We start from the raw sequence: 27,647 nt of genomic DNA on the forward strand, positions 1-27,647 counted from the left end.
GTCCCCTGCCATAAACAAAATGTACAACAGAAGGAAAAAACTGTTGCAAAAGAGAGTAAAATCCCATGAGTGGAGGAGCTCCCTGGTCAGCCTCAGTAAGAAGCTGAGATCCCTTATAAGATCCTCCAAAGCTAGTTATGAAAACAAAATTGCCACTAATTCTAAGGACAACCACAAAGCATTCTATAGCTATGTCAGGAATCTCGATGGAAACACCCAGATCTGCTCTGAGTTACAGCACAACGGCATGAAAATTACAGAACCAACTGATATTGCCAACATCCTGGCAGATAAGTTCAGTGCTAACTTTACCCCCCCCCCACCCCCTAAAGGGCCCATATCTATACAGGAAGAATGCAGAGTCCCTGTAATCACAACTATGCAGATAAAAGCTGCACTCTCTAAAGCCAAAAACACAGCATCCATGGCACTGGACAACATCCCAGGCTGCGTTTTACACGAACTTCAGAATGAACTGTCTCCCCACTTAAGCACCATGATCAATAATAGCCTCACATCAGGCTTTGTGCCCACTGAATGGTGCACAGCAAAAGTTATCCCACTCCACAAAGGGGGAGCCAACACTAATACCGGGAACTATCGCTCTATTAGCCTGACGAGCCTGGTCTGCAAGGCCATGGAACGTATCATCATGGAACTCATAAACAAAGACATTGGTAACCTCCAAACTCTGGATCCCACCCAGTTCATTTTGTGAAAGGCAGATCATGCCTCCTGAACTTGATCGACTTCTTTGAGGCAGTCACCAAAGACGTAGATGAGGGTAAGGTGGTTCACACAGCCTATCTTGACCTCGCCAAGGCTTTCAACACCATCCCCCATTCTGGAATTATAGCTAAACTCACTAAACTAGGTATAAATCCCTATGTCACAAGATGGGTTGCCAACTGGCTCACTGACAGAACCCACACTGTAAAAGTTGCAGACTCCAAATCTGATCTCAAACCAGTGACAAGTGGAATACCACATGGTTCAGTCCTGGGACCTCTCCTGTTTGGTATCTACTTCTCTGAAGTACAGGCTCACACAGAAGGCCTTTGGCTAACGAAGTTCTCAGATGACTGCAAACTAGGAGCCATAGTCGAGTCCCTAAATTATGTGGACATCCTACAGGAGGGCCTCACTGAGACAGATGCCTGGTATCAGAGCCATGGCCTTAACCTCAATGTCAAAAAGTGCATTGTCATCCCCTTTGGTAAAAACTCTGTACCCATAAACTACCACATAGGCAGCAATCTACTTAACACTGAATATGTGATAAGAGACCTTAGGACCCAGGTGGACAGTAGTCTCGCCTTTGATAGTCACATCGCCACAGTAGTCAGGAAGTCCTTCTACATGGCACACCTCATCATAAAAGGGTTCTCATCCAGGAAAAAAGAGGTCATTGTTCCCCTCTACTCGACACTCATTAGACCCATTATAGAGTACAATGCCCCTTTTGGAATGTACCTCACAAGACATCTGCAGCAGCTGGAAAGTCCACAGACATTCCAGACAAAGAGGATTACTGGCCTCAAACAAATGCCCTACATTGACCGTCTCAAAAACTTTAGCTTTACTCCGTAACATATCGCCTACTCCAAGGTGATCTCTGCCTAACATATAAAGCTATGTCAAACCCAGAGCTGTTGGACATGCTACACCTAAATAAATCTCAATCCCTCCGAGCTACATGCTCTAGGGACCTAAACCTTGTAATCACAATAAACAGGACATGCTGGAGGGATAGATTCCTGTCCCAGAGACTTCTCATACTCTGGAACAGGCTACCCATCTATGTCAAGCAAAGTTATTCATTAGAACTCTTCAAGAAAAATCTTGGTGAGTGGATGGGAAATAGGAAATACACCCCGGGGATCATTTCTGTGTCTCTGCTTGACAGTGGCAAAGGAAAATAACTTTCTTGGGTGGCGTAAGCCAGGGAACCTTGTTGGCTAGGCTTATGTAGGCCCTTGGGCCAATAGCCTAGTACCTACCTATGAACCTATGTCACAGTCTGCCACGGGGCCATGGATATACTCCCTGCTGCCATCCACAGAGCAGAAGCAGCAACCTGAGTGCTGTAATGCTTTGTGCAGGATATAAACTGTAGCAACTGTTTACTGCATTTGTACAAGCAGTTTGCTACAGTTTAAAAAAACAGAATTTTTTTTTGTTAAGTAAAACTTGAGTGCCCTAGCACTCAGCAGGTTATAAACTATAGCAACTGTTTACTACAAGTTTGTTACAATTTAAATATATATTTTAACTAAAACCTGAGTTCAGTAGTGCTCCATGCAGCAAGCAAACTGTAGTAACTGTTTGCTACATTTGTAGCAGGCAGTTTGCTACAGATTAAAATAATAATAATTATTATTATTTTATTTTATTACTGTAATGTAAGGAAGGAATGTTGAAGGTAGGGCACAGAAACAGGACCTGAATGGTTGGGGCAGGACAGAGTGGGGAGCATGTCCTGTATCTGGCCACCTAGCTGGTGTACCAGAAAATAAAAGGAATTGACTTTTTTTGCTCTTAACTTGAAGAGCCAAGTATTTGGGGCACTGGTTTGTGGGACTGGCACAGGGTGATGATTGAGCCAGCTATGCTTCTATCCCCTCTCCCAGTACTTTTTCTATGTCTTCCCATAAAATCACTTTTCTTTTTATTCACCTCAGCACTCACACTATCCTGCCTGTGAAGGATATGCACTTTTGCACCACCTTCTCGACCTGTACAAATAATAATAACTATGCCCAGCTTTTTGTACATTGTTACTTGGATTCCCTGTGTCTGATGCATAGCATGGCTAGCTGATACATGGATAAGCACAGCCAGGTCTTTTTACATGCATCATATTTACCATGGTGTAATCTGCTTAACTCCTGTATAGTTAGTAGTAAAGCTACCTTTATTGCACTGCCTTTTTGCTACTGGCACAGCATACTGTGTCTGCCTCCATTTAGCATGATCATCTCCTGCTGCTGGCTCCTTCCATGACTCCTTGTCTGTCTTAGCTTCCCCAGCCTGTTGTGCTGGGAACTGCTGGCCCTGCAAGAGCTCACCCAGCTGCAACTGCTTAGTAAGTTTAATATTTTGAAACACTCTATGCACAGTCAGCAGTTTGGTACATGTGGCAGGGTCATACTGCAGGGCACCACCAGATGAATCTAGACAGTGAAGAGTGTCTTCAGCAGCCCAAATACATGTTCTGTAATGTTTCTGGTCTGTAAGCTGGCCTAGCTGTACCAGCACTCTGTGTGATTGTGTGGATTTTTGATGGGTGTCATAGGCCAGGGTTCCAGAGCATATCCAGCATCAACAACAAGATGCCCCTCTGGGACTTCACCCCTCACAAACCACTGATACAGGTCACATATGTTGCATATGTGGGAGTCATTAAAACTGCTTGAGTGGCCTGCACACATTTTGCAGATGATATCCTGTGCAATACAGACCACCTGGCAATTTAATGAATAGGGTTCCTATTAAATGATGGAAGATACATTTTTTGAATGCATCTTGATTGAACTTAAAAGCAGGAAAAGGCAAAATAGCGAAAAGGCATACAAGCAAATTATTTCCCTGGGAAAGAAATCACTTGGCCACTTCCGTTACTTTGCCATTTTCGTCACTGTAGTGTGATCTTGGAGTTGGTATATTTAAGTGAGGGGGGTGCGAAGCCCCCCACTTTATGTAATGTTTTATAATTTTTTTTTTTTTTTTTTTTTTTTGTGGAACAGTGATTTTATCCAAACAAAAAAAAAATTGCTGTTCTAAGCATTCGAAATTGTAAGCTTTCACTTACATGGGTCCGATAAATCATCATTCGCTTTTTTAAGTGTTCGATGATTTAACATAGACCCAATGAATAATGCTCTTTGTAGCTGTATGTACCTCTTTAACAGTTCACCAGGTGAGGAGTTTATTTCAGCGTGATACAGTCTATGACCCCAGTACCTCAGGTAAACAAACTATGTCATAGAACTCCCTACAAGGTGTTGGGTCTCTCCTCTGGAATATGTGGGAACCACAAATGCCACCCCCCACATGTTGAAGCATGGCATCAAAATCTGATAGAATACTGTTGAGGTAGATACCTAAAATACCCCCATAATATCCATGGTGGGTTGCTGAAAGGTCCCTGTAGCTAATATACTTCTACCTTTAATATACTTAAAGCAGGACATACCCTAGTATCCACTGGGTTAGGTACACTGCAACTCCCACTGGGCTGCATGCAAGGCTGACACATTTATGCAATCTGTTGTAAGGTGTCATAGTATTTCTATCAGCATGGTACCAATCCACTATGTTAGCACTGTTGAGAGCATGAAATGTTAAGCCAGTCAGATGACCCTGCACTTCTGGAGGTGACGTTGCATGCCATTGGGCAAAGCCAATGCAATGATAGCCTGCTGCAGATATTGACTATGACTGCGGCAGTCCCCAACATTACTCTGAGATTACTCAGTCTGAACATGGACATTCATTCATGTTCAAATTTTCAGTAAGTGCAATTCAGTGATGTAGCATTAAATGTTTATAAATTACTCTGCTATCTTGTTTTTGCCTTTTTAATATGCATGGTGTCTCATTATATAGTCATTAGCATATAACATGGCCAACCCTGTTATATTGTCTGGCCTTGTTGTGTTGCTTTTTTCTGAATCACACACACCCTTGGCATCACTGTTTATAATGCAAATTTGCTTAGCACAATGTGGCAAAATTTTCTTAATCTAGCCCTATGGGTTTTTGTATCTGGTGTAATACAGCATGGTGGTTGTCACTAATAATGTATATGGCTTTCTGTTTTTAAGAGTTGCATTATTTATTTATCTTGACTATGAATATAGCAGATACCCCTTAAGGGGAAACAAATGTATCACTGGCAATTAACCAAAGGTGTCAAGGAAAGTACTTTATTAATCTCTCCATACACATTCAACTCCTTCTAATGTAACAGTGCAGAAATTATCGCATTCCATAAATTTAACAAGTCTATTGTATCATTGCAACTTAAATTCCCCCAGCAACAATGTCAGCACTACTGAAGATTTTTTTCTGCTGAGTAGCTTTGAATATCCCTCAAGATATAATATTTCTAGGTGACCTCTACACTGACTGGCTCTCTATCAACTCTGACTCCCCCATGCCACAATTGTATATATTCTCACTCATCTCATCATGATACTAACGGGACATAATGAAAGCAGTAATGGACTATTTCTGACTGGATCCTCACTACGACCACAATATTATATCTTTTTCGGCATATCACCAGATTCACTAAGTGACCACATCTCCACTTCTGCTATAAGAAATCATGCCAGCATCCAAAAACAGCATCACTACAACCAAGTCTGAAATCTGTCATCCTTCCAAGAAGAAACTTTTATCACTAACTTAAACTCCTATAACTGCAACATCCAAATAACATAATCCCTAGATGAAGCTGTATCAGAATTCAATAGGACATTTCTGTTATACCAAAGGAACTTGCTTCTATCAGAACATAAGGGAGTTAAATCCAACATCCTTCACCTTGGTTAAAAAGTCATGCAAAATGACTCATGATTCAAAAAGGCAAGGCCTGGAAAAAATGGGCACAAGATAAAACTCAGGTAAACCCCAAAAAAGTACAGTCATTTTAGAAATGCAGCAAATATATATGAATAAAATCACAGTCACTCTACATAACCATCTTCATCCACATGCACCCAAACAAATACCACAGCAAATCAACTCAACCCCCAATTCATAATGACAGTAGCCTCAATAATCAACCACAGTAGAATCATTTTGACTTGCTGAAAGTAGTTTCAGGGAACATAAACAAATCAAAAAGAGGTCAATGAAACTATCTTTGGTAAACATTGGAAGATTTTTTTCTTTGCAGGGGGGAAGCTCCCCTGTACCCCACTCTCCCAGATTTATACATATCAACTCTGAGGTTGTACAACAGTGAAAAAAGGTGAACTCCCTTGTCTGTGGAAGTAGTTTTGGCAAACAGTATTCATTCTTTTAGTGTCTGTCAAAACTACCTTCATCAACTTGACATGGAATCAAGCATAATAATCCCAGGCCACTACTTGCATCTCCACAAGTGAACAACAGCAACAGAAAAAAATAACCTGTTAGCCTAGACTCAGTATGGATTTTGGCTCATCACAGTACCACCGCCTCCCTTATCTCTTCTTTTATTAACATTGTGAACCTATATAGAAACACAGGCAGCTTGTTATCCACTCTTTTCCTAGCCCAATCAAAAGCTATTACATAAACAGTCTGCTATAGGACTTGATAACTCATCACTTTTCTGGTTTCCAAGTTACCTCAGCAAAAGATCTCAGGCTGTTAAACAACAAAACAACATCTCAGTCTTCCTCCCTGCATCTGTAGGCATTCCCCAAGGGTACTCCTTGGTCCTTTGCTTTTAATATTTTCATAAATGACACTCACAAAGCAAGCAACCATGTCACCATAGTTCAGTATGCAGATGGTCCTCCCCGATCTGCTTCGGCCATAGCCTGGAAAAACTCCAAGACACAACCCAAGCTTCTTTCTTGTCCATTAAAACTTGGTTGAGAGACAATCAATTACTATTAAACACTAAAAAGCAAATTAATATTATTTACTCCAAAAACAATTCACTATACAAAAATATTTTTCACCATAACATCATCAAACAGTGCAAAACAGAACTGATAAATCACACAAAACTTTTAGGCATAGTCATTGATGAAAACATTAATTACATTAAGCTGTTAAAATGAAAATATTCATCTCTCTTTCTGTAGAATTGAACTTTATCTGACGGACAGTGCAAGAAACATACCTCACCAACTTATTCACTTCTAGCACTCCTTTATACTGTTCTCATATTCACCAGATTACAATCTTTCCAGTGAAATAAACTACAGCAATGCTATAATAAAGTGGTCAGATTTGCAGCAAACATACCGCATAAGACACACCACTGTGAAGCCCTGAAACAGATCAGCTGGTAAGAAATGTCTCGTCAGCTAACTTTCTCACAATTACTGTCAACTCATAGCCTCATTCACAGTCCAGAAACTTGCCAATTTTTAAATGGCACAACCATGCACTACTCCTCAATCAGAGCATTGCCTCCACAGACAAATACCAAATATGTATAGCCAAATCCAGCAATACATACAGAGTCTCACTTTATTCAAACTATGTCTGAAAACTTTTGAACTCCCTCCCCCTGAGATAAACAGCCTACATAAAATCTTTCAAAATCCAACTAAAACAACGCCATATGGGCACTTAGTTGTAATGAAATTTATAACTTTTCCTCCACTAGAGAGTTCAAAGTATTCCTCTTTTTTCGCCTCTAGACAATTACTGTATACCTCACTAACTTTCTCAAATCAAAAAAGTCAAAAGTCAAAGAAAACTTTGTCATTCAGAAGGAAATTACAGCACTTCGTTCTCAATGCAGGAAACTGTTGCACATGTAGACAGACAAAAATTAATAAAATATCACAGTAGAAATTTAATAAGTAGCAATTTGTAAGCAAAGTAGGATAGCAGTGACCCACACATCCCAGAACAAGAGACAAGGAAGACAAGGAACAATATGGAGGTAATATTGTCAAAGTAAAATTGAAACAAAAGCAGCATTGCACTTTACAGTCCTTCAGTGTCTCAAAGCAAACCTAAAATAACCTAATGATCTTTCTTCTAGAAGATAATTGATAATAATAGTGATCATTTTATACATCATCAAACATGTATTACCCTCTTTAGAAACTTTTCTATACTTCCATATTACTGTATTTTTATCTGATGGTCATTTTTACTCACTGTATGTGGTAGTGTTGTTGCCTCACAGCAAGAGGTTCTCCCGTTCAATTCTCGGCTTGGGAGTGCCTTCTGTGTGGAGTCTGCATGTCCTCCCTGTGATCGAGTGGGCGTTCGAAAGACATGCGTTGAATGGGCGTGCCTTCGTTGAAGGTTGGGCGTTGGGCTGGCATCTCAACACCATAAAAAACAATTGCCAATCATTAGCGGACCAGAGTTCCGCTGTGGCAACCCCTAACTGGGAAAAGCCGAAAGACAAACAACAACATACAAAGTATCCATGTTTCTCTTTAATGTTGTTTGTACTGTACACTGTATTCAAAATCCTGTATAGACTGTACTGTATATTCATTGCTAAGTAACCATTTTTCTTGTATGTAGATTTTATTGTACTGTATGCAAAGTCCTATGTATACTATATAGTATGATGATTGCTAAGTAACTACAGATATCTGCAGACTGTATTTTATACTATTTGCTAAGTAACCATAGGTCTCTGGAGATTCTATTTTATACTGATTGCTGTAACCATATGTATCGGGAGACTATTTTATATTGATTGCTAAGTCACCACAGGTGTCTGCAGACTGTACTTTATATTGATTGCTAAGTAACCACAGGTGTCTGGAGACTGTATTTTCTATTGATTGCTAAGTAACCATAGGTGTATGGAGGTGTTTGGTCCTTTTGTATTCAGCACCTAATTTTCTACAAGGTATTGTACACAACTTCTGTTACAGACCACAGACTTTATTTTGTATTTGAGAAAAACAGTGTTTCATTTATGTTTGGTAAATAAAATGTTTTTACAACAAGGAGTAGCATATCAGCTGTATTAGTTTTTCATACTGGTGAATAGGCAGCAGCATGAATCTTTACCCTAAGACCTAGCTTAAAATGTCACTGCCAGGTAAACAGAATTACTCATTAAACAGACTTTTCTGTTGTGCAGAAAAGTTTGCAGTTTTACATGTTTCAACGAAGCATGCAACAGTTTTTAAAATAAAGCACACCTGTTTCCAACTGCTACTCAACACTCTGTGCTGCAGCCTGAGAGAGTACATGTGTGTCTGGTCATTCTGCTACAGCTGGAAGTTCTAGCAATGCTTCTGGGAACGTATACCTGCCTTTAGCCCTTGTGTTGTGTTCCTGCGAGTCCACTTCAGAACCCTGTGCTAAATCCCCAGAAGAAACCAACTATTCATGTGCTACTGAAGAGAGGACCGCTATGGAGTAATGTATCAAAATGATCAATCATCATGGCAGCAGTCATGAAATTTATCACAAAGCCAAGGGTCATGCCACCACTGAAGCCCCTCATCTAGGAAGAAGGCTTTGCTGGCTTTCATGATCATCTTTTAGTAACTCAACAGCCAGCAGGGATGGGACAATTTTGACTGGGCCTGGGTACTTTCTGCACAACTGATGTGGAATCCCTTCTCTGTATTCACAACATGAAGGTAGCAGACTTTGAGTACTATGACAAAATCCAGATATGCTTGCTTGCTCAAGATGAGGTCAAAGCAATGTTCCTGAGATGCCTTTTTTTTTCAGCAACAGAAAGGCAAGATTCCAATTGTCTGAATACCACTCATAGTATCTGTATGGTTATACCCACAGTGTCATAATGATAACAAAACAGTGATAGATTTATTGGTGACTGGCAGATTTAAACAGGTAATATAACTGCAGTTATATTAGAGGATGTGTCAGCTGGATCAAAAAGATTCTCAAACTTTTGTTACGATACTGGCAGAGAGAATATTCTGTCACTAAACTTTAATATAAAGGGGAGTTACCTAGAGTGACAGAAAAGTAATTTGTTATATCAAATAGGTAAAGTATTAATACACTTTGTTTAAAATTCAGAAAAAATAATTGTACTGCTAAATTGTTTAAGACTGATACTAATTTTGATATGAATGTCAAACCTACTGAAAATCATGTAAATGAAGTGGAACCTATGGAATGTAATACAACCTCCACTAAAATGGTTGAAGCTACATTTTCTTGCTGGGTAACTGCCAAATTAATTAAGTGTGCTGTACTAGCATATTGATTGCTAAGTAACTATAGGTGACTGGAAACTGTATTTTATAGTGATTGCTAAGTAACTATTAGATTTGTGTAGCATTGTCACCCTTGTAAAGAGACAATAGATTTGTAAGTAAAAGAGTAACAAAAAAGGCTGTGCACATAGTGTGTATTCATGGGGTCAAAAAAATATCCCATCGCCCAGCTGGAGATCCAATCTGAGTTTGAGAAGGTACTTCACTATGTTGCAGTAGTACTGTGTCTACCTCACAACATGATAATTCAAAAGTATTTCCCTCATTTTAAAGTTTTGTGAAAAGATTAGGAAAAGATAGCTATTTTGATAAATCATGCCCCTCAAAAGGGGTGGATCCTCAGAATATACAATCCATAGAATTACCTCTCCAATGTCTGAAAAAGGGAAGTGAGAATTACCAGCAATCATAAACATTAACAAATTTGGGCTCAAAAGGGGCCAGAAATAGTACTAGAAATCCCTAAAGATCAAGGCTATCGGTGAGCATATATGGAGAAAAAGACCTACCCCTCTTAAGAAGCTAAGGAGCAACTACAGTTAGGGAGTGAGACTATACTGGAAGTACACGAGAAAAGGCAGAAATGACAAGCAAGAAAACTAATAAAAATAAACAAATAAGTAAATATCCATTGGGTGTTCTCTGAACTCTCAGTGAAAGCATCAAATACTGAAGAACTAAGCCAGGAAAAGTCTAAAGGGGGGGGGGGGGTTGGACACTAGGACCTTGAGAGAAAAACTTGGAAGACCTCAATGAAGGATGAAACAACTGACCGTCAGACTGAGTACTGGTGGGAACTACCTTTCCAAAAGAGTGTGTGGGGGGGTTGACATAATGGTTAAGATGTTCACTTCACAGACACAAGGTGCAGAGTTTGATCCTCACCTTTGAAAGGGAAATTGGCTTGGCTTAAAATGGCTCACAATTGCAGTTAGCCTAGTACTTACCTATTAGGGTCATCTGAGACACAGATACCACTATACTAGTATTAATAGAGGAACAGGAAAAATCCTCTACCTCACGAGAGGCTACTAGAGAACCCCTATACTAGCATTAATAGAGGAACAGGAAGAATCATCTACCTTATGAGAGGCTACTAGGGAAGAAACCCTTGACCAAAATGACTGTCGGTCAGTCATCTAAATTTTAAAAAGGCTCAGTGGAAAGATGAAACTCTGAGTAGCACCAGAGAAACTATAGCCAAGGTGGTGGTTCACAATCCACCACACATCTCTGTACTTCCTATCCTTATTTTAAATTAGAAAATTATTTACTGTAGAGGGTAAATAAACAGAAAAAGGAAGTAGTGCATCAGCGTCAAGAAACCAGACCATTCAAGAACTTAGGTGATGAAACTAATGCACAGAGATGTATGCAGAGGGGATATTTATTTTATTTATTTATTTTCCAGTTGATTACCGGGAAAGTCCAACTGGACAAAAATCCTTTTTCAGCAGAGGACCAGAGGGAAAAGCTCTACATTTAACACGTAACAATGATTATAATTAAAAATACAAGGTTTATATATACATGACTTGACATTTGTGTTAAATAAATACATTCATGTAAATATTCTTATTAATGGCATTGTTGCATCGTCTAGTACAGGAAAAGAGAGAATTATTCTTAAAAAAAAAACAAAATGAAGAAATCTATTAGGAAAATGAGTTACTTAGAGAATGTAAACCAAGTATTACTAATAACAATCGGTGGGTGAGCCACTTTTACAGCTCTATCTACATTGACTGATAGCCCATAGTAGGAGGAGATACAGCAGAGTATAGATAGTGTAACATAACTGCAAATCAAGGAGAACAGTTTTACTACAGTCCTTGAATACACACTTTCAATTGCAATCAGAATGGGGAAAAGTATGTTGAATGGTGAGATGTGATTTATGTGAAGAGCTAGTATTAACTAGAGAAAGTATTTAGAGTAAACAGGACATTGCATTGGGATTCTTTTCTAATCCAGGATTTGTACAGGAGCATAGCCAGGTGTTGGTTAAGTGAGCCTTAAGAGTTATTTTGAAGTGAGATAAATTGGTAATAGATGTTATTTCTGATAATAAGCTATTCCAGATTCTAGCTGTGTAGTCTGAGAAAAGGGAGTTTCCTGATTTATTGTTAGCTTTGGTAACATTTAACAGAGATTTGCTACTTGAGTGAAGTACGTGTTTTTAGAGTAAGGAGTTAATAAGTTTCGAAATGCTGGTGTTTTTTCAGGTTGGTGCAGGATCTTATGTGGCAAGTACAGTTGGTGATAACTTATTAGTTGAGGGAGTTCTAGCCAATTCAGTTGTTTGAGGGCAGTGCAATGACGTGTCCTAGAATTGGCGTCAGTAGCAAATTTTGCAATTTTGTTATAGCAGGATTCTAATTTGTCTAAATTTGATTTTCTAAGGTTTGTGCAAATTGGCAGTGTAGAGAAGAGTCTGAGATAAGATATGTTCTAGCTATAGTGGTTTTTGTGTTTTTTGTGTTATTAGTGAAATATTTTTTTTATTTCTGTAAAGTGTATCTAGTTTTTTGTGGACTTTCTTAATGGTTTGGGCAATATGGATCTCAAATTTCAAACTACTGTTGATTTCTACACCTAAAAGTTTTGTGTGTTGTATAGGAGAGATGATGGTGTTATTTTGTGAGGAAATGCTGAAGGTGGGAGGGTAGTGTTTTTAGTGGGGTAAAAAAGCATAAGCTTGGTTTTGTTTGGGTTCAAAATAAATTGAGAATTAGTTAGCCAAGCTACTACAGCAGTGAAAGATTGTTGAGTTATTGATAGTAGAGAGGTGTAGAGAGGAAGCTACACATATCCATGTACAATCATCACCATACTGTACAAGAGATGCATGAAGGCTTGATGCATGGAGATTGTTAGTAAAGAGAGTAAATAGGAGGAGGAGGCCAAGGATAGAACCTCGGGAAACTCCTAAGGTGATGGGTAGTAGAGAAGAAAGGGTTTGTTGCCATTGAACTGCTAGCTGACAGCCTGCTAGATAGTATTTGAACCAAGACAGAGTGGACTGGCTTAAGTTGAGTTTGGCAAGTACATTTAAGAGTTTGCTGTGAGAGACCATATCAAAAGCCTTATAGAGGTCAAGAAAAACAGCACAGACAAATTTGGCATTATTTCTGTGGTGGTTGACTATGTCAGTGAAGGTCATAAGGTGCTGTGAAAGGGTCAGAATCCATGTTGGGTACTGGATATTAATATGTTAGTAAGTAAGAAGTCCACAATTTGTGTGTGTATGTATCTTTCCAGTATCTTGGATATGCGTAACAGTATAGCAGTTGGCCGATAATTGGATAATTGTGTTAACTTGCTGCCTTTGTGTAAAGGGATAATATATGACATTTTCCAAATTGATGGAGCTTGTTGTTCTGTAATGGACCAGTTAATGAGGAAAGATATAGGGATGGAGATGGCATCATCTGCAATTCTAAGATATTCTGCAGGAAATTTATCTGCAGCTAGGGTACAGGGTTTCAGTTTTTTTAGTAGTTTATTGTGTTGGTAGGTACGGGTTGCAAGGAGGAGTTCCTATTTTTGTCAGAAGGAGGATTAATAGGAGTGGTAGTGAAGGCATACTTGTTGGAAACAGAATTGTTTTGGTGAAGTATTTGTTAGTGGCTATACTGTTTAGGTTGTTAGTGGAAGATGGGGTGGGTGTGCTAGCATTGCCTAGTAGGAGGATGCTACTAATTGCTCTCCAGATTTTTTGTGAGTTGTTATGGTGATTGTTTAGGATAGTAAAGTAATAATTTGTTTTGTCCTGTTGGATTAGACGTTTTGTTTTATTTCTGTGTTCCTGATATGCCTGTTTGAGATTTAGTAATGTGCCATTTACTACAAGCTTTATCTCTATTTTTTAGGAGTAGTCTAGTTTCTTTTGTTAGTCATGCAGCAAATTTTATTCTAATAGTCTTCCAGGGGGGCTAGTTTGTTTACTATATTCAGGAAGGTAGAATTAAAGTATTTCACAACATCTTCAAGGGGGAGATGTTTAAGTTGAACCCAATCACAAAGTTTTAGAGTGTCTAGGAATTCTTGGTGGTTAAAGATAGTTTTGTTTTGGATAAGATGGTAAGTGGTAAGCTTAGAAGGGTTTATTCTGTGTCTAATTAAGTAGGTGGAAAGGCAATCACTAAGGGAATCCGGGAGAGAGCCAGAATTAAATGAATGGTCAGGTCTATTTGTTAATATATAGTCTAAGGTAGACTGTCTATTACATGATTTATCTATTCTGGTAAGGACTTGAATAGTTTGGGTGAAGCCATGGAAGTTGATGTGGTTGGTGAATTATCAGAATTACAGGTGATCCAATCAATGTTGAAGTCATCCAAGATTATTGTCTCTTGGGGCAGTGCTTTGGAAGACCAATACAAAATATTTTCTAGTGTAGAGATTATTTTATTTTATTTATTTAACATTTGTTTACTGGGAAAGTTCCAACTTGGAACAAAGCCAATTTTCAGAGGTGGCCCTGGGAGAAATGCCCCAGATGCATGTCTTTCTGAGACGTTCTGACCTGGAGGGATATAGGATCCTAAAATATTTATATGCTTTTTAGGGTTAAGGTTTAGTTATGCAAAAATGATTTCTGCGTTATCAAAATTTGGGATGTCAAGTTCTATGGCTTCAATAATGAAGTTATTTTAAAATAGAATAGCTATTCCTCCACCCCTTTTGGTCATTTGGTCTAGTATATTATATCCTGGAGGTAGAATTTTGTTGTTGGATATATCAGGTTTTAGACAAGTTTCTTTGATTAGAGCAATATCTGGGGAATATATGGAAAGAGCTGGATGTAGTTCATGGATTTTGTTTGTAATACTTCTGATGTTAATGTTTAATACTAACAGGTCTGATGATTTCATAGGGAAATTTGGTATGTGATAGGTTTGGTTGCAAGGTTGGAAGGGCATAAACAAGGCTAGGGCTTAGGCCAGATTTTGTTGTCCAGGCACAGTAAGAGAAACCGAACATTCTTGTGCATGATGCCAAGTTCCAGAAAACAGACCCAAGCCCTGATTTTAAAAACCCTCTCATTCCTACAGATCACTGGTTAAGTTCAACAATGGATTCCAGTATATATTAGCAATTCACTAAATATGAAGACACGATGCCAGTCTCTAAAGTAAATGCCACAAGTATAGTAAGGAAGGTCATTTTACTATTCTCTTGGGTAGGGATACCAAAAGAAATACTTACAGATTGGGGAATCCCATTCATGTCCAAAATTATGTGTCACTTATGTCAATGTTTTAAAGTAAAAGAACTAAAGACTTCAGTATACACCCCCCCCCCCGATGGAGGTCCTAGTGCAGCATTTCAACAAGACTTTAAAATCCATGCTAATGAAGAGCATTGAGGAGAATGGAAAGATTTGGTATCAGCTCCTCCCTTATCGCTTATCTGACATCAGAAAAGTACCCAGGCAACAACAGGATTTACACAATTTGAACTGATGGCAAACACTCCAGGTGGTTACTGGACATTGCCAAACAAACATGGGAAGAGGAAAAGGCACCATTTAAAAGTGTCCTGGAAAATTACACTAGTGTACATAACAGATCAAAGGTAGTAGTGCCCATAGATCCAGAGTGTATGGAAAGGCCAGAAAACACCATGCAGGGAATATACAACAGAAATGTTAGGAACAGTGAGTTTAATGTTTAAAATATTCCCTCTATAGATACTGGCTCTTACGAAGAGGGTCTTCACAAACAGAGATGGATATCTCTGACTGAAATTAAAGCATTTATGTTTACAATCTTGTTTTAAGGGCTGGCAAATTTTCATTTCAAATTATTTATTTTTAGCACATTTTCTCGATAGACTACATTTAACAAACTATAGCTCTCATAGGACTGTCTTCTTCCCAGTCCTAACTGGTTAAAGTATACAATTCAAGCCATGGAGAAGCTACCTTAGCCCTGTCTCTTTCCCTGAAGCAGTTTCAGAGGTGAAGCTGTATGTGTACCAGTGTACTCTGTATGTGGCTATTATCTAGGCTTGGTATTTTACTTCTCAGTCAAACTCTGTGACATTCTCTGCAGTAAAGAAATATGGTGCAGGAAACTCCTACAGGTTTTGGATCATAAGAATTATTAAGGAAGTGAATGTAGAAGACTATACATTGACAATATCCACCTTCATGTTGTACCCCCTATATATAGACGTTTGTGCACCATCAATGATTCACTGTGTGTGGTATTTTTTTTTCTTCATGGTTTTGTGAAAAAAAAGCTTTTTAGTTATAGTTTTTGTATACAAAGTTTTCTATGAATTGTTTCTATGAAATGAGTTTTCAGTGATTTTTAAGTGATTTGTATTTCAGTGAAAATGGCATTCATAGAAATGATATAGATTCTGTTTGAGTTTATGAGAGTGTCCATGCATGTGTGTAAACATGGGGCAGTTTAATAAAGTTCTAGTGCTCAACCTATATTCTTACAGCTGAAAACCATAATGTTACTTGCTGTTGATCTGCCAAACTGTCATTTTGCTGCACTTGGCTGTATCTTCAATGCATGTGCCATTGTGCCTCACGGATCTGCTTACTGCCTCATTGAATGGCACAGAAAATGGCTATACTGTTAACGTCTGATTTTAGTATGTCAGAAGGAACATCTTGATTGCAACTACATCTGACAACAGGAACATTCTTGAAGATCTTTGAGGGGCAAACCCCAGATACCTGGTACAACAGTTTAAGAAGTACCAATACTAATATCCTGAAATGGGGAAAGAAAAAGGATGCCCAGATCTGAATGTGGGTAAACCTTGTGATCAAACAGTGGTTTATAAGCATCTTTATCATTGTTACTAACCAGTGAAGATGGATAGTCCTGGACTTTAACAGGATGGAGATTAAAAAAAAGAGGAACACATTCCTTAGAAGTGTTAGTATATGGTACAAAGCTAATATGGTAGAACAATGGGGAAATATGAAAAACAGTCATTACAGTACATGCCACCTTTTATGTGGACTAAATCTACAAACACAATGTATTTATTTATTTATTGACATTTGTTAACCGGGTTAGTCCAACTGGGATTTTGTCCCATTTTCAGTGGAGACCCGAGGAGAAAAGCTCCAGAAGGTACAATATATAATTACAGTAAGAAAACATGTACTACAAACAATAATAACAACAATAGTAAGGAATAAACAACTACATGTGAAGATTATAATTGAAAGAAAAAATAAATTTGAGCATTTTTTTTTCAGGACAGTTTCTTTGTTATTCTACAAGTGAGGGAGAGACAAGAGTATGAGTAGGATCAACTGAGAGTGATGTGAGTGTGGGGGGAGGGGAGAGCTATGTAGGGTCATAGCAGGACAGGTTCTGAAGTTGAGTAAATGCCCCTTAAGTTCTTTTTTAAAAAGTGGAGTGTGAGAGATAGAGCGCATGTCCAGGGGAAGTTTATTCCAAGCTAGGGCCACAGAGTGTTTATAAAGTTGCTTACCTACTGACTTATTGGGGTGGTAGATATCGAGCAATTGCTGATTAGAGGTGCGGAGAGACCGAGACGGGGTATAGATAGAGACTAGGAGAGATAAAGATGGACAGCAGGAAGGTTTAAAGAGCATAGAGTGCAGCATGTGAAATTGGTAGAGATGTAGTAGTTGTGGGAGTTCCAGCCATTGTAGAGACTTTAAGGCAATACAGTGGTGCATATTTTTTGGGGAGTTAGTGATGAATCTGGCTATTTTGTGGTAGGTTTGTTGGAGTTTGTTCAGGGTAGTTGTTTGAATATTTGTGAGAATTGGGGCGGCATAGAGGAGAGAGGGGAGGAGAAGTGCTTGTCCTAGGGTGAGTCTAGCCTCAGGAGTGAGGTATTTTCTGTTCTGGTATAAGAGACCTAGTTTCTGATGGGTTTTCTTTATGCATTGCTGTATGTGTTGGTTGAATTTTAGTTCATCGTCAATGATGACCCCTAAGAGTTTAGTGTAGGTGTCAGGTTGGATGGCTGTATTGTTACAAGACTTAATGACAAAGGAGGATCTATGATCTATCTAAGAGAACAGGGCAGGAAGAGTAAGAGTTTGTTTTTTTTGGGGATTGAGAATTAGAATGTTTTTTGAAAGCCATTATTTAGTGGAGAGTAGAGCTTTTTGGGTTAGAGAGTGTAGGTCAGAGATGTTGTTGGCTGTAGAAATAATAGTGGAGTCATCAGCGTATTGTATGAGAGATGACTGATTGCAAGAGGTGAAGAGGTCATTGGTGAAGATGTTGAATAAAAGGGGGCCTAAGATGGAACCTTGTGGAACACCAGTAGAGATAGGCAGGAAAGGAGAAGCGGAGGAGAGCCATTTGACAGATTGTTCGCATCCAGATAGCTAGTGAACCAGCTGCGGGTGGAGGAGGATAGGTGAAAGTTGGCAAGTTTAGATAGAAGTAAAGGATGGGATACTGTATCAAAAGCTTTGGAGAGGTCTAGAAAGAGACAGGAGGCAAGTTTATTATTGTTCAAGGATTTTACAATGGTGTGAGTGAAGGAGAGTAGAGCAGTAGTTGTGCTGTGATAGGGGCGAAAACCATGTTGGGTAGGGGTGAGTAAGCTGTGATTGAAAAGGGGATTGAGAAGCTGTGTGTGGATACATTTTTCTAGTATCTTAGATAGAGGGGATAGAATGGCAATAGGTCGATAGTTGGAAGGGTCAGTGGAGTTACCTCCTTTATGGAGAGGGGTAGTGTAGAAAGATTTCCATAAGGTAGGAACAGTAGATTCTAGCATAGATCTATTTATTAATTTAGTTACTGGGTAGGCAATAGAGTCAGCTGCAAGTTTGAGGAAGGTAGGAGGTAATTTGTCAGTAGAGGGAGAGCAGGGTTTGAGTTTGAGCAGTAGAGATTTGATGTAAGAAGTGGGAACTGGCTTGAAGGAAAAAGAAGTAGTACTGGGGGTGGATGTTGGGTCTGGTAAAGAGGAGGACTTAGGTTGAGAGGGTAAGAGATTTTGGATGGAAGAAATAAAGTGGGAATTAAGAAGGGCAGCTGTTTCCTCAGGAGTTGTGTTTGAGTAGGGGGATGGGTTGGAGGGAGAGCCTGGATAAAGGATGCTGTTAAGTGTTGACCAGAATTTCTGGGGGTTAGATCTATGTTTATGCTGGCCTGAGCTATAAAATGATTTTTTTGTCTATTATTGTCTGTTTTTTGGCAAGATTACGTAGTTGTCTGTATTTGAGAAGATGAGGTGTTTGTTTAGATTTGATCCAGGCTTTCCAGACACAGTCACTTTGTTTCATGATGGACTTAGTTTCTTTTGAAAGCCAGGGGGCATGATTAGATTTCACTCAGATCTTCCTGGAGGGAGCTAGGGAGTCCAGAGTATTCAGGAAAATGCTATTAAAAGTGTCAACGGCATCATTGAGTGGGAGTTGCCTAAGGATGAACCAGTCATTTTTTTGTAGAATTGAGTTAAACTGAGAAGAATTAAATGTGGATAGTTTCCAACAATCTTTAAAAAGGTGGGGTTTAAGAGTATGTGGGTCGTATCTCAGGATGGAGGTAGGGAGATGGTCACTGAGGTTTTTGGGCTGATTGTAGAGTTGAGGGGAGTTGGTAAGAATCCAGTCTATTGTGGAGCTGGAGGTTGAATTTTTCTGGAAACGAGTGGGGGTAGAAATGAGTTAGTGGAAACTATGAAGGTGAATACTAAGTAAGGCAGAGTCAGTAGAAAGTTTTGACCAGTCTATATTGACATCACCAAGGATGAGTGTTTCATAAGGTATGTTGAGAGAGAACCAGGATAATATGTTTTCTAGAATGGGTACATTGTTGCCAGGAGGAAGATAAATGGAAGCGATAGCAAGTTTTTTGTGTGGATTCAGATGAAAGTTTAGAATGAGGAGTTCAGCAGGATGGAAGTTAGGAATAGATGTGGGGTATGGTGAAAGATTAAGGCTGTTAGAGTAGAGGATGGCTACATCACCTCCTTTCTTTGAAGTTCTATCAGAGCAGTAGATGTTGCGGCCTGGAGGGAGTATTTTACTGTTAGAAGTATGTGGCTTGCACCACGTTTCTGAAAGGGATAGGATGTGAGGGGTGTTGTAAGCTATCCAAGAGTGCAGTTCAGTAATTTTATTTGCTAGGCTTTGAATATTTAGTGAATAAAAGGTTAGGTGTTTGTGTGGGATTGAGTTGTGGAACTGAGGTTGTATATCTGGTAGACTGTCGGAAGAGGGTTGTGAGGAGGAGGTAGTTAAGGTAGATGGGGGGGGTGTAGAGGGGCCTGGGTTGGGGTGGATGTCCCCAGAGGAGAGTAGTTGTTTATAGAGAAGAGCACTTGATGTGAAAAGTTGACAGTATTTGGCCAGTCTAGATTTAGTCCTATTAGAAGGTTTGAAAATTTGTAGTATGTGTCTTTTGTACAGAGTTGAGGTAGAAGAGTTAGATAGGTCAGGAGAGATGGTAAAAGAAGATGAAGTAGGAAAGGTGAATTGTGAGTGAGAGGTAGGGGAACAGATTAATGGGTTTGTGAGGTAGTAGTGATAGGAGGTAGCAACAGAGAACATAGTGAGTAATATTGCAGATATAAGTAGATGCAGTATGATGAGTAGTTTGGTTAAGGAGGGGAAGAAGGGAAGTGTAAGAAAATATATAAAATAGGAGAATATGCTAAGTGTGATTCGATGTTGGATTGTAGAAGTGGTAATAAGCAGGAAGTGGAATTGTAGTGGATAGCTGGGCAGTAAGGGGAGGGATGCTTAAGTATAAAGGAAACTGTACAGGGGTGGGTGGGAATGGGGGTGAGGTAGCGGAGCGGAGTGAGCCCGCAGGGCGAACAGAGTGGAGAGAGCCAAGCAGATTTATTTTATTTTATTTTACATTTGTTAACCGGGCTAGTCTGGCTGGATACATGTCCATTTTCAGCAGAGGCCCGAGGAGAAAAGCTCCACTATCAAAAAACTAAAATACACTACTGTTTACAAGGTCACTAGTAATACTAACTATACAAAATAAAACTAAACTAATAAAGTATTATATGGCTACATACAAGTACAAATACGTTTTTGATGTAAAAACCTGAGTAGATTACAATTTAAAAATCAGTTGGACACTGAGGAGAAACAGTTTCAGTATCAACATAAATATTTAAAGTAAAAAATGTCCATAGTAGTTAGTCATGAACAACAAGTAGGTATTAGTTGTAAGTAAGAAGAGGTTAAAAAATACCGTGTGAATGTACAGGTTAGAGGTGAAGAGGATTTTAAGAGGCTGAAAAAGGTAAAGGCAAGAGCACGTAAGAGAAAGGAAAAAAGCTGGACTTAGTGGGGTCAGGAACTAGCAGACGGAGAGGGAGAGGGGGAAATAAAAGTTAGAGAGGAGTTATAAGAGGTAAGACAGGATTATAAGAAGTCAGCTAAAGAGTAGCAAGAGACAGACAATAAAGAGGTGAGGGAGTCAAGCAGAACTAAGAACAGGAGAACAGAAATAAATAGAGGGAACGTGGAAGTCAGTTTAAGTTAGAACAGACGAGCAAAAGTGCACATGAGCAGACTGAGGAGAGATAGTAAGTTTGCTGGGGTCAGTCAGGATTGGACAAGGGCATAGCCAGTGGGTTTTAGGTGCATTTTCATCTGTTTTTTGAAAAGCTGATATGAGTCTAGGGAGGTCAGTTTTGGTGGGAGTTTATTCCAGTAAGAGCCAACAATGTTTGTAAATAAGGAATCTCCTGATTTATTGTGAGATTTCACAGTAGTAACTAGTACCTTGTTGGCTGATCTAAGTGAAGTGAGATTTTTGTAAGGAGTGATGAGTTTATTTAGTATGGGTGTGTTGGAAGGGTGATGTAGAATTTTAAAAGTGATGATTAGCTGCTGTAGTAGTATTAGGTTGGGAAGTTCAAGCCAGTTTAGTTTTTAAGTTAAGACAGTGATGAGTTTGGAATAGAGAGCCAGTGGCAAATCTGGCTATACTGTGGTAGGCGGTATTCAGTTTTGAAGATTAGCTTTAGAAATATTGATAAAGGAAGGAGAGGCATACAATAATGTAGAAATGAGGTGAGTTTGGGCTAGGGTTTCTCTGGTAGTAGTAGTAAGGAAAGGCTTAAGTCTGTACAGAGCACCCATCTTTTTATTGACTGACTTGATAGTTAAGTCAATATGATAGTCAAAATTTAGCTGATTGTCTATGGTTATGCCTAGCAGCTTAGTGGACGAATCAGGTTGGATGACAGTGCCATTGCATGATACAATGGAGAAAGTGATAGGGGTGGATTTAGAGGTGGGGGTGAAGAGTAATAGTTTGGTTTTTTTGGGGTTTAGGAGGAGACAGATATGTTGGAACCATTTTCTGCTGCAGTGAAAACCACCTGGGTAGCGGAGTGGAGTTGTGCAGGTGATGAAGCAGAGCAGATGAGAGTGGAATCATCTGCATACTGAATACAAGTGGATGAGGGGAGGGAAGTGGACAGGTTATTTATGAAAATAGAGAAAAGTAGGGGACCTAGGATGGATCCTTGTGGAGCCAATAGTAATTGGGAGTTGAGAGGATAGATGGCTGTCCCAGAGGACTGCTTGTTTTCTATTAGTCAGGTAAGAGTTGAACCACTGTAGGGCTTGTGAGTCTAGTGAGAGGGATTGTAGGGTGTCGAGGAGAAGTTTATGGTTGACCATATCGAATGCTTTAGAGAGGTCTAAGAATATTGCAGAGGTGAACAGGTTGTTGTTGCGGTTTCTATTGATAGAATCAGTGAAGGAGAGAAGGGCAGTTGAAGTACTGTGGTAGGGTCTAAAACCATGTTGTGAGTCTGCAAGCAAATTGTTATTTAAGAGGTGGTGTAGAAGTTGATGGTGAATGCAGCGTTCCATTATTTTGGAAAGTGGAGATAGGAGGGCAATAGGCCGAAAATTGGAGAGTTCGTTGGAGTTACCTCCTTTATGGAGGGGGATAATATGGGAGATTTTCCAACAGGATGGTATTTTGGATTCAGTTATGGTTCGGTTTATTAAGATGGAGACTGGGTAGGCAATCTCGGCTGCAGCTAGTTGCAGATATTCAGCTGGAAGCTTATCTGCAGAAGGGGTGCAAGGTTTGAGTTTGGATAGTAGCTTGTGGATGTAGGTTGTTGAGACAGTATTGAGCTTTAGTATGTGTGTGCTGTTTAGAGTGGGGGAAGATTGGAGGGTTGAGGGAGGAGTCATGGTACTTGCAAGTGAGGTGACTGTCTGAGAGAAGAAATTGTTGGCTATTATGTTTGGTTCGGATTGTGCTAGGCTATCTGGGGTAGGTGTTTTGGTGTTGCCTGGGTGGAGTAGTTTGTTTATTCCTGACCAAAATTGTTTGGGGTTTTGGTGTTGGTTCTGTTGGTATTGAAGGTGGTAGTTTTTCTTGTCCTGAATGGTAAGCATCTTGGTTTTATTTCTCAGTTGTTTGAAGTTTAGATGGTCAGTTGGATTTTTTGTGGACCTCCATTTAGACCATAGTTTATTTCTAGCTCTCATAGTTTGTCTAGTTGTTTTAGAGAGCCAAGGGGCTGCTTTGGATTTGACTCTGACTAAGCGGGATGGAGCATGTTGGTTAAGAATTTTTAGGAAGGTATTGTTGAAATGGGTTACAGCCTCATCTATTGGGAGGTGTTTTAGAGAAGACCAGTTGTATTCCCTGAGTTCATTCTGAAAGGATGCTAGGTTGAAGTTTGTTTTGCTGTGTTTGGTACGATAAGTAGTTGGTTTGGGATTGTTGAATTTTTGTTTCGTGATAAAGGTAAGGAGGTGGTCACTAATGTCAGGGAGTATTCCTGTTTTGTAGGAGAGGGGATTGTTGTTGGTCAATATCCAGTCTAGAATGGTTTGTTTGTGGGTGGATTTATTTATACGGGTAGGTGAGTTAATGGTTTGATGAAAGTTAAAGAGATTGAGGTGGTTGGTGGGTGAGGGGGATATGCAGGAGTTCCAGTCAATGTTAAAATCACCTAGGAGTATGGTTTCTTGGGGAAAGCTACAGGAGGCCCAGCTAAGGATATTTTCTAGGGTAGTGATGTTTTTACCTGGGGGGATGTAGGAACATATAATGTTAATAGATTTGGATTTATTTACTTGGAGTTTGGTGCAAAGAATTTCAGCATTTGCTGGGGAGGGGGGCAAGGAGTTGATTAAGGCTACCTGAAGTTGAGATTTATATAGGATGGCGACTCCTCCACCCTTTTTATTAGGACGATCTATCCTTAAGGTGCTATAACCTGGGGGAGTAAATTCATTATCTTTGGTGCTGGGTTTAAGCCAGGTTTCTGTGAGACAGAGGATATCAAAGGAATAGAAATCAATTAAGGCGTGGAGTTGTGTTATTTTATTATTAATACTACGAATATTTAAGTGAGCAATGGAGAGGGAGTCAGTGGAGAAGGGCGTGCTAGCAGCGTTAGCTGTATGGCTTGTAGGAGTGGGATTGGGGATGGTTTGGGGACGTGGGTTGGGGTGGATGTCCCCATGTATCAATAAAAGTGTTTGTGAGGTTTGAAAGATATTTGTGTACTTGATGGCTATAAGATAAAATCGTTTGGAGGTTGTGAGTCTGTAATGGTGTAATTTATGGAAACGAGGGGGAAGGTAGGGACTGGTAGAAAGTATATTAATGTGGGTTTCGTCAGGACCAGGAAGTGTAGTTGTACTATGTTTGGATTCTGCAGGAGTTTGGCTAAGCCTGAGATGTTCATAGGAGGTTAGAGTGTAGTAGTAAAGCAGGATGTTAAGTAGGAGAAGAGGAATTATTGAGTTAAGGGTTAAAGGCATAATTATTATAGAGTGAAAGTTTGTAAGTATAGGACTTCCCAGTGTAAAGTAATAGGATGTGTTAGTATGGATGTGCTAGATGAGAGGGGGTGTGGTGATGTGAGTATGGGGTTAAGTGGTGGGTGTGCAGGAAGTAGAGATAGGTCTAATGATAATTAGGGGTGTGTCAAAGTATGTATAAATGTAGGACCCCTGGGGGTGGGTGGGAATTGGGGGTAGGGTGGGGAGCGGAGTGAGCGTAGCGAACGGAGCGGGGATGAACAGAACAAAAGTTGCAGAAAACAATCAGGCAAGAAGAGAGAAACAGGTGTAATGGTAAGGGTGAGTTCAGCAGTTAGGAGTTTGAGGAGATTGAAAGGTAAGTGGAGGGTAATAGAAAAAGTGCTGGGTAAAGCTGGTAAAGGTAGATAAAGGAACAAGAAAGCACAGTTGGTGAAGGTAGACTAAGGAACAAGAAAGGACAGTAGGTTTTGCAGTGGGATAGTCAGAAAATGAAGTAGGATAAGTTATGGTAGGAAGGGCGCCACCTAGTGGCCAGGTTAGGAAAAACTCAGATAGAGCAAGCAAGGCCAAGTTAGGAAAAAATATAAGGGCCAAGATAGAAAAAAATATCAGATAGAGCAAGCAGGGGATTATCCAAGATAAGAGAACTAGAAACGGGGTAGAGAGAGAGGATTGTACGGACTAAAGGCAATAAGGAGAGAAGGAGAGGGGACCAACAAAAGGCCAATCTAGAAGGGGGGGGGGAGGCTGCTGGTTAACCTGGCAGGGAAGTAGAAAATGTCCTAGTGAGTAAAGCTAAGCAGTACAATGATAGGACATACTTTCCACAAGAAAAATCTGGGAGGACAGTCTGTTAGGAGGATATTTAATCCTATTCAGGATATCAGGAGTTTAGAAGATGTCCACTGGGCCTCTTAGGATAGGGAAGGGCAGGAATCCAGGTGTAAAATCTGTTAATGGTTAAGGGTAGAGAGAGAAAGAAAAAACAAGTAAGGAAAAATACTATATTAATCAGTAATAAGAGTACAATAATACAATCATTGATGCTTTAAATCCTGGCAATGCAAAAAATAGTATAGAGGTATGCTCTAGGGCACACTGTATGGAGCAGAGTAGCTAGATAGCTAGATACAGTGAGGGCCCAAAAGAACAAATCAAACAAATCTAACAGTAGTTGTTAGCTACAAAAACCATTAGGTAAAGCAGCATTTCCCCTAATAAACTTGGTACAACAATATACAAAGTATAGATATCTGGCAGTCAAGTAAGACAAAATGCATAGTCAGGCAGCAACTATCCTAGAGATTGAATACCATCAAATATAGCAAGCAAAGGCACCAAGCAGTAAAACCAGTTCCCATAAAACATATGGGTAAAACAACATTAAGCAGTTATGGATCTAGGTCTAATATTGTAGTATACCAAAGGGTAATGTATGTTAAAAAAAATACATACGTCATAGTAGGTAAAATAAACCTGAGCAAAAATGCAGCTCGGGTATAGGCGTTACCAATGAGCATTGCATTTCCAATAACCAAATAAAGTAGTATTCAGCGACAGTTATAAACGCTATTGCCCATCATGGACGCCATTAATATAAATGAGGGAGACCACGAGGAGGCTGCCTGGGGAGGGACACTGTTAAATGGTCCAACAGGGGAGAAAAATTAGTCATAGATAAGAGTAAGAGGGGTATATAAGGAATGTCTACAGTTGCAAGGAGCGAAAACAGTTGGAGTTAGGCACATAAAGTGATAGGCGGGTGATGAAATTGTCAGCTACTACTTTACTTCCCAGAGCCAGGGCACCTAGGGTACAGGGTACTTGCTAGCAATATCCTAAGAAGAGGGGAAGAAACAGCCTGCCGAGCAAAACTGCTGTTAGGCGAGCTTAGTACAAAGCGCTAAGGCACTGCAGCCCTTCAAGGACACGCTGTTAGCGCAGTACTGAAAACAACGCTATCACTGGGCAGTCTGGTTTGTGTGCCGTAGGACGCCCAAAGTATAGTTAAAACAAGTGGAGTGAAAGTTAACTGGGTATAGGATACGCTCCGGTATCACAATCGCCCATAAGCAAAAGTGGACAGTAGTCCGGATACAAGGCAGAGCTTAGTACAAAGGCGCTAAGGTGCTTTACAGCCCTTTAAGGACACGCTGTTAGCGTAGTACTGAAAACAACGCTATCACTGGGCAGTCTGGTTTATGTGCCGTAGGACGCCCAAAGTATAGTTAAAACCAGTGGAGTGAAAGTTAACTAGGTATAGGATATGCTCCGGTATCACAATTGCCCATAAGCAAAAGTGGACAGTAGTCCGGATGCAAGGCAGGCGCCTATGGAGCGACTATAAGCAGTAAATACAGATGGAAAAGCAAGCCAGCGAGGAACAATCAATAAGATGGATAGCAAGCACAAGGTAAGAAAGGCACAGGGGTGAGGCACTAATTTGCTAAGTGAGACTAGGAGGAGGGCAGGGAGGTTGACAGAGGTTACGAAAGGGCAAAAGGGCTAAACTAGGACAGACAAATATTAAATAGCTTATTTAGACTAGAGTGGGAAATTCAAAAATAGATAGATGTTGCCATCTAGTGGACAGATCTGAAATTGCAGTAGAGGGGCACAAAGACTTAGTGAGGTGGTGATGGACTGGAAAGAGCAGGTTGAGTGTGGTTTCCAGTAGGCTGTTAGCGTGCACAGGCAGGAGTACAATACAGCTATAGGGAGTGCAAAACAGCTTTCAAAAACGTACATACACTTTGTTTTTGGTATGTCTTTTATGTTCTCAGTTTATGCTTGGGGAACCAGTAAAGCACAGAGAGATAATTACACGTTCCCTTAGATAGATAGACAGGAATAAATCATAATTTTCAAATGACATAGCATCAAAGGTTAAAGAAAAAAATAGAAAGAACTGAACACATATGTGGAAGTACAAAAGGAAGAGGAAAAAAGGCAATATCAGTAATGAAGTATCCCCCGTAATAGAAGTATAACAAAGC

The sequence above is a fragment of the Protopterus annectens genome, chromosome 2.part0, assembly GCF_019279795.1.
Source record: "Protopterus annectens isolate FY-2018-M chromosome 2.part0, PAN1.0, whole genome shotgun sequence".
Classification (NCBI taxonomy): Eukaryota; Metazoa; Chordata; order Ceratodontiformes; family Protopteridae; genus Protopterus; species Protopterus annectens.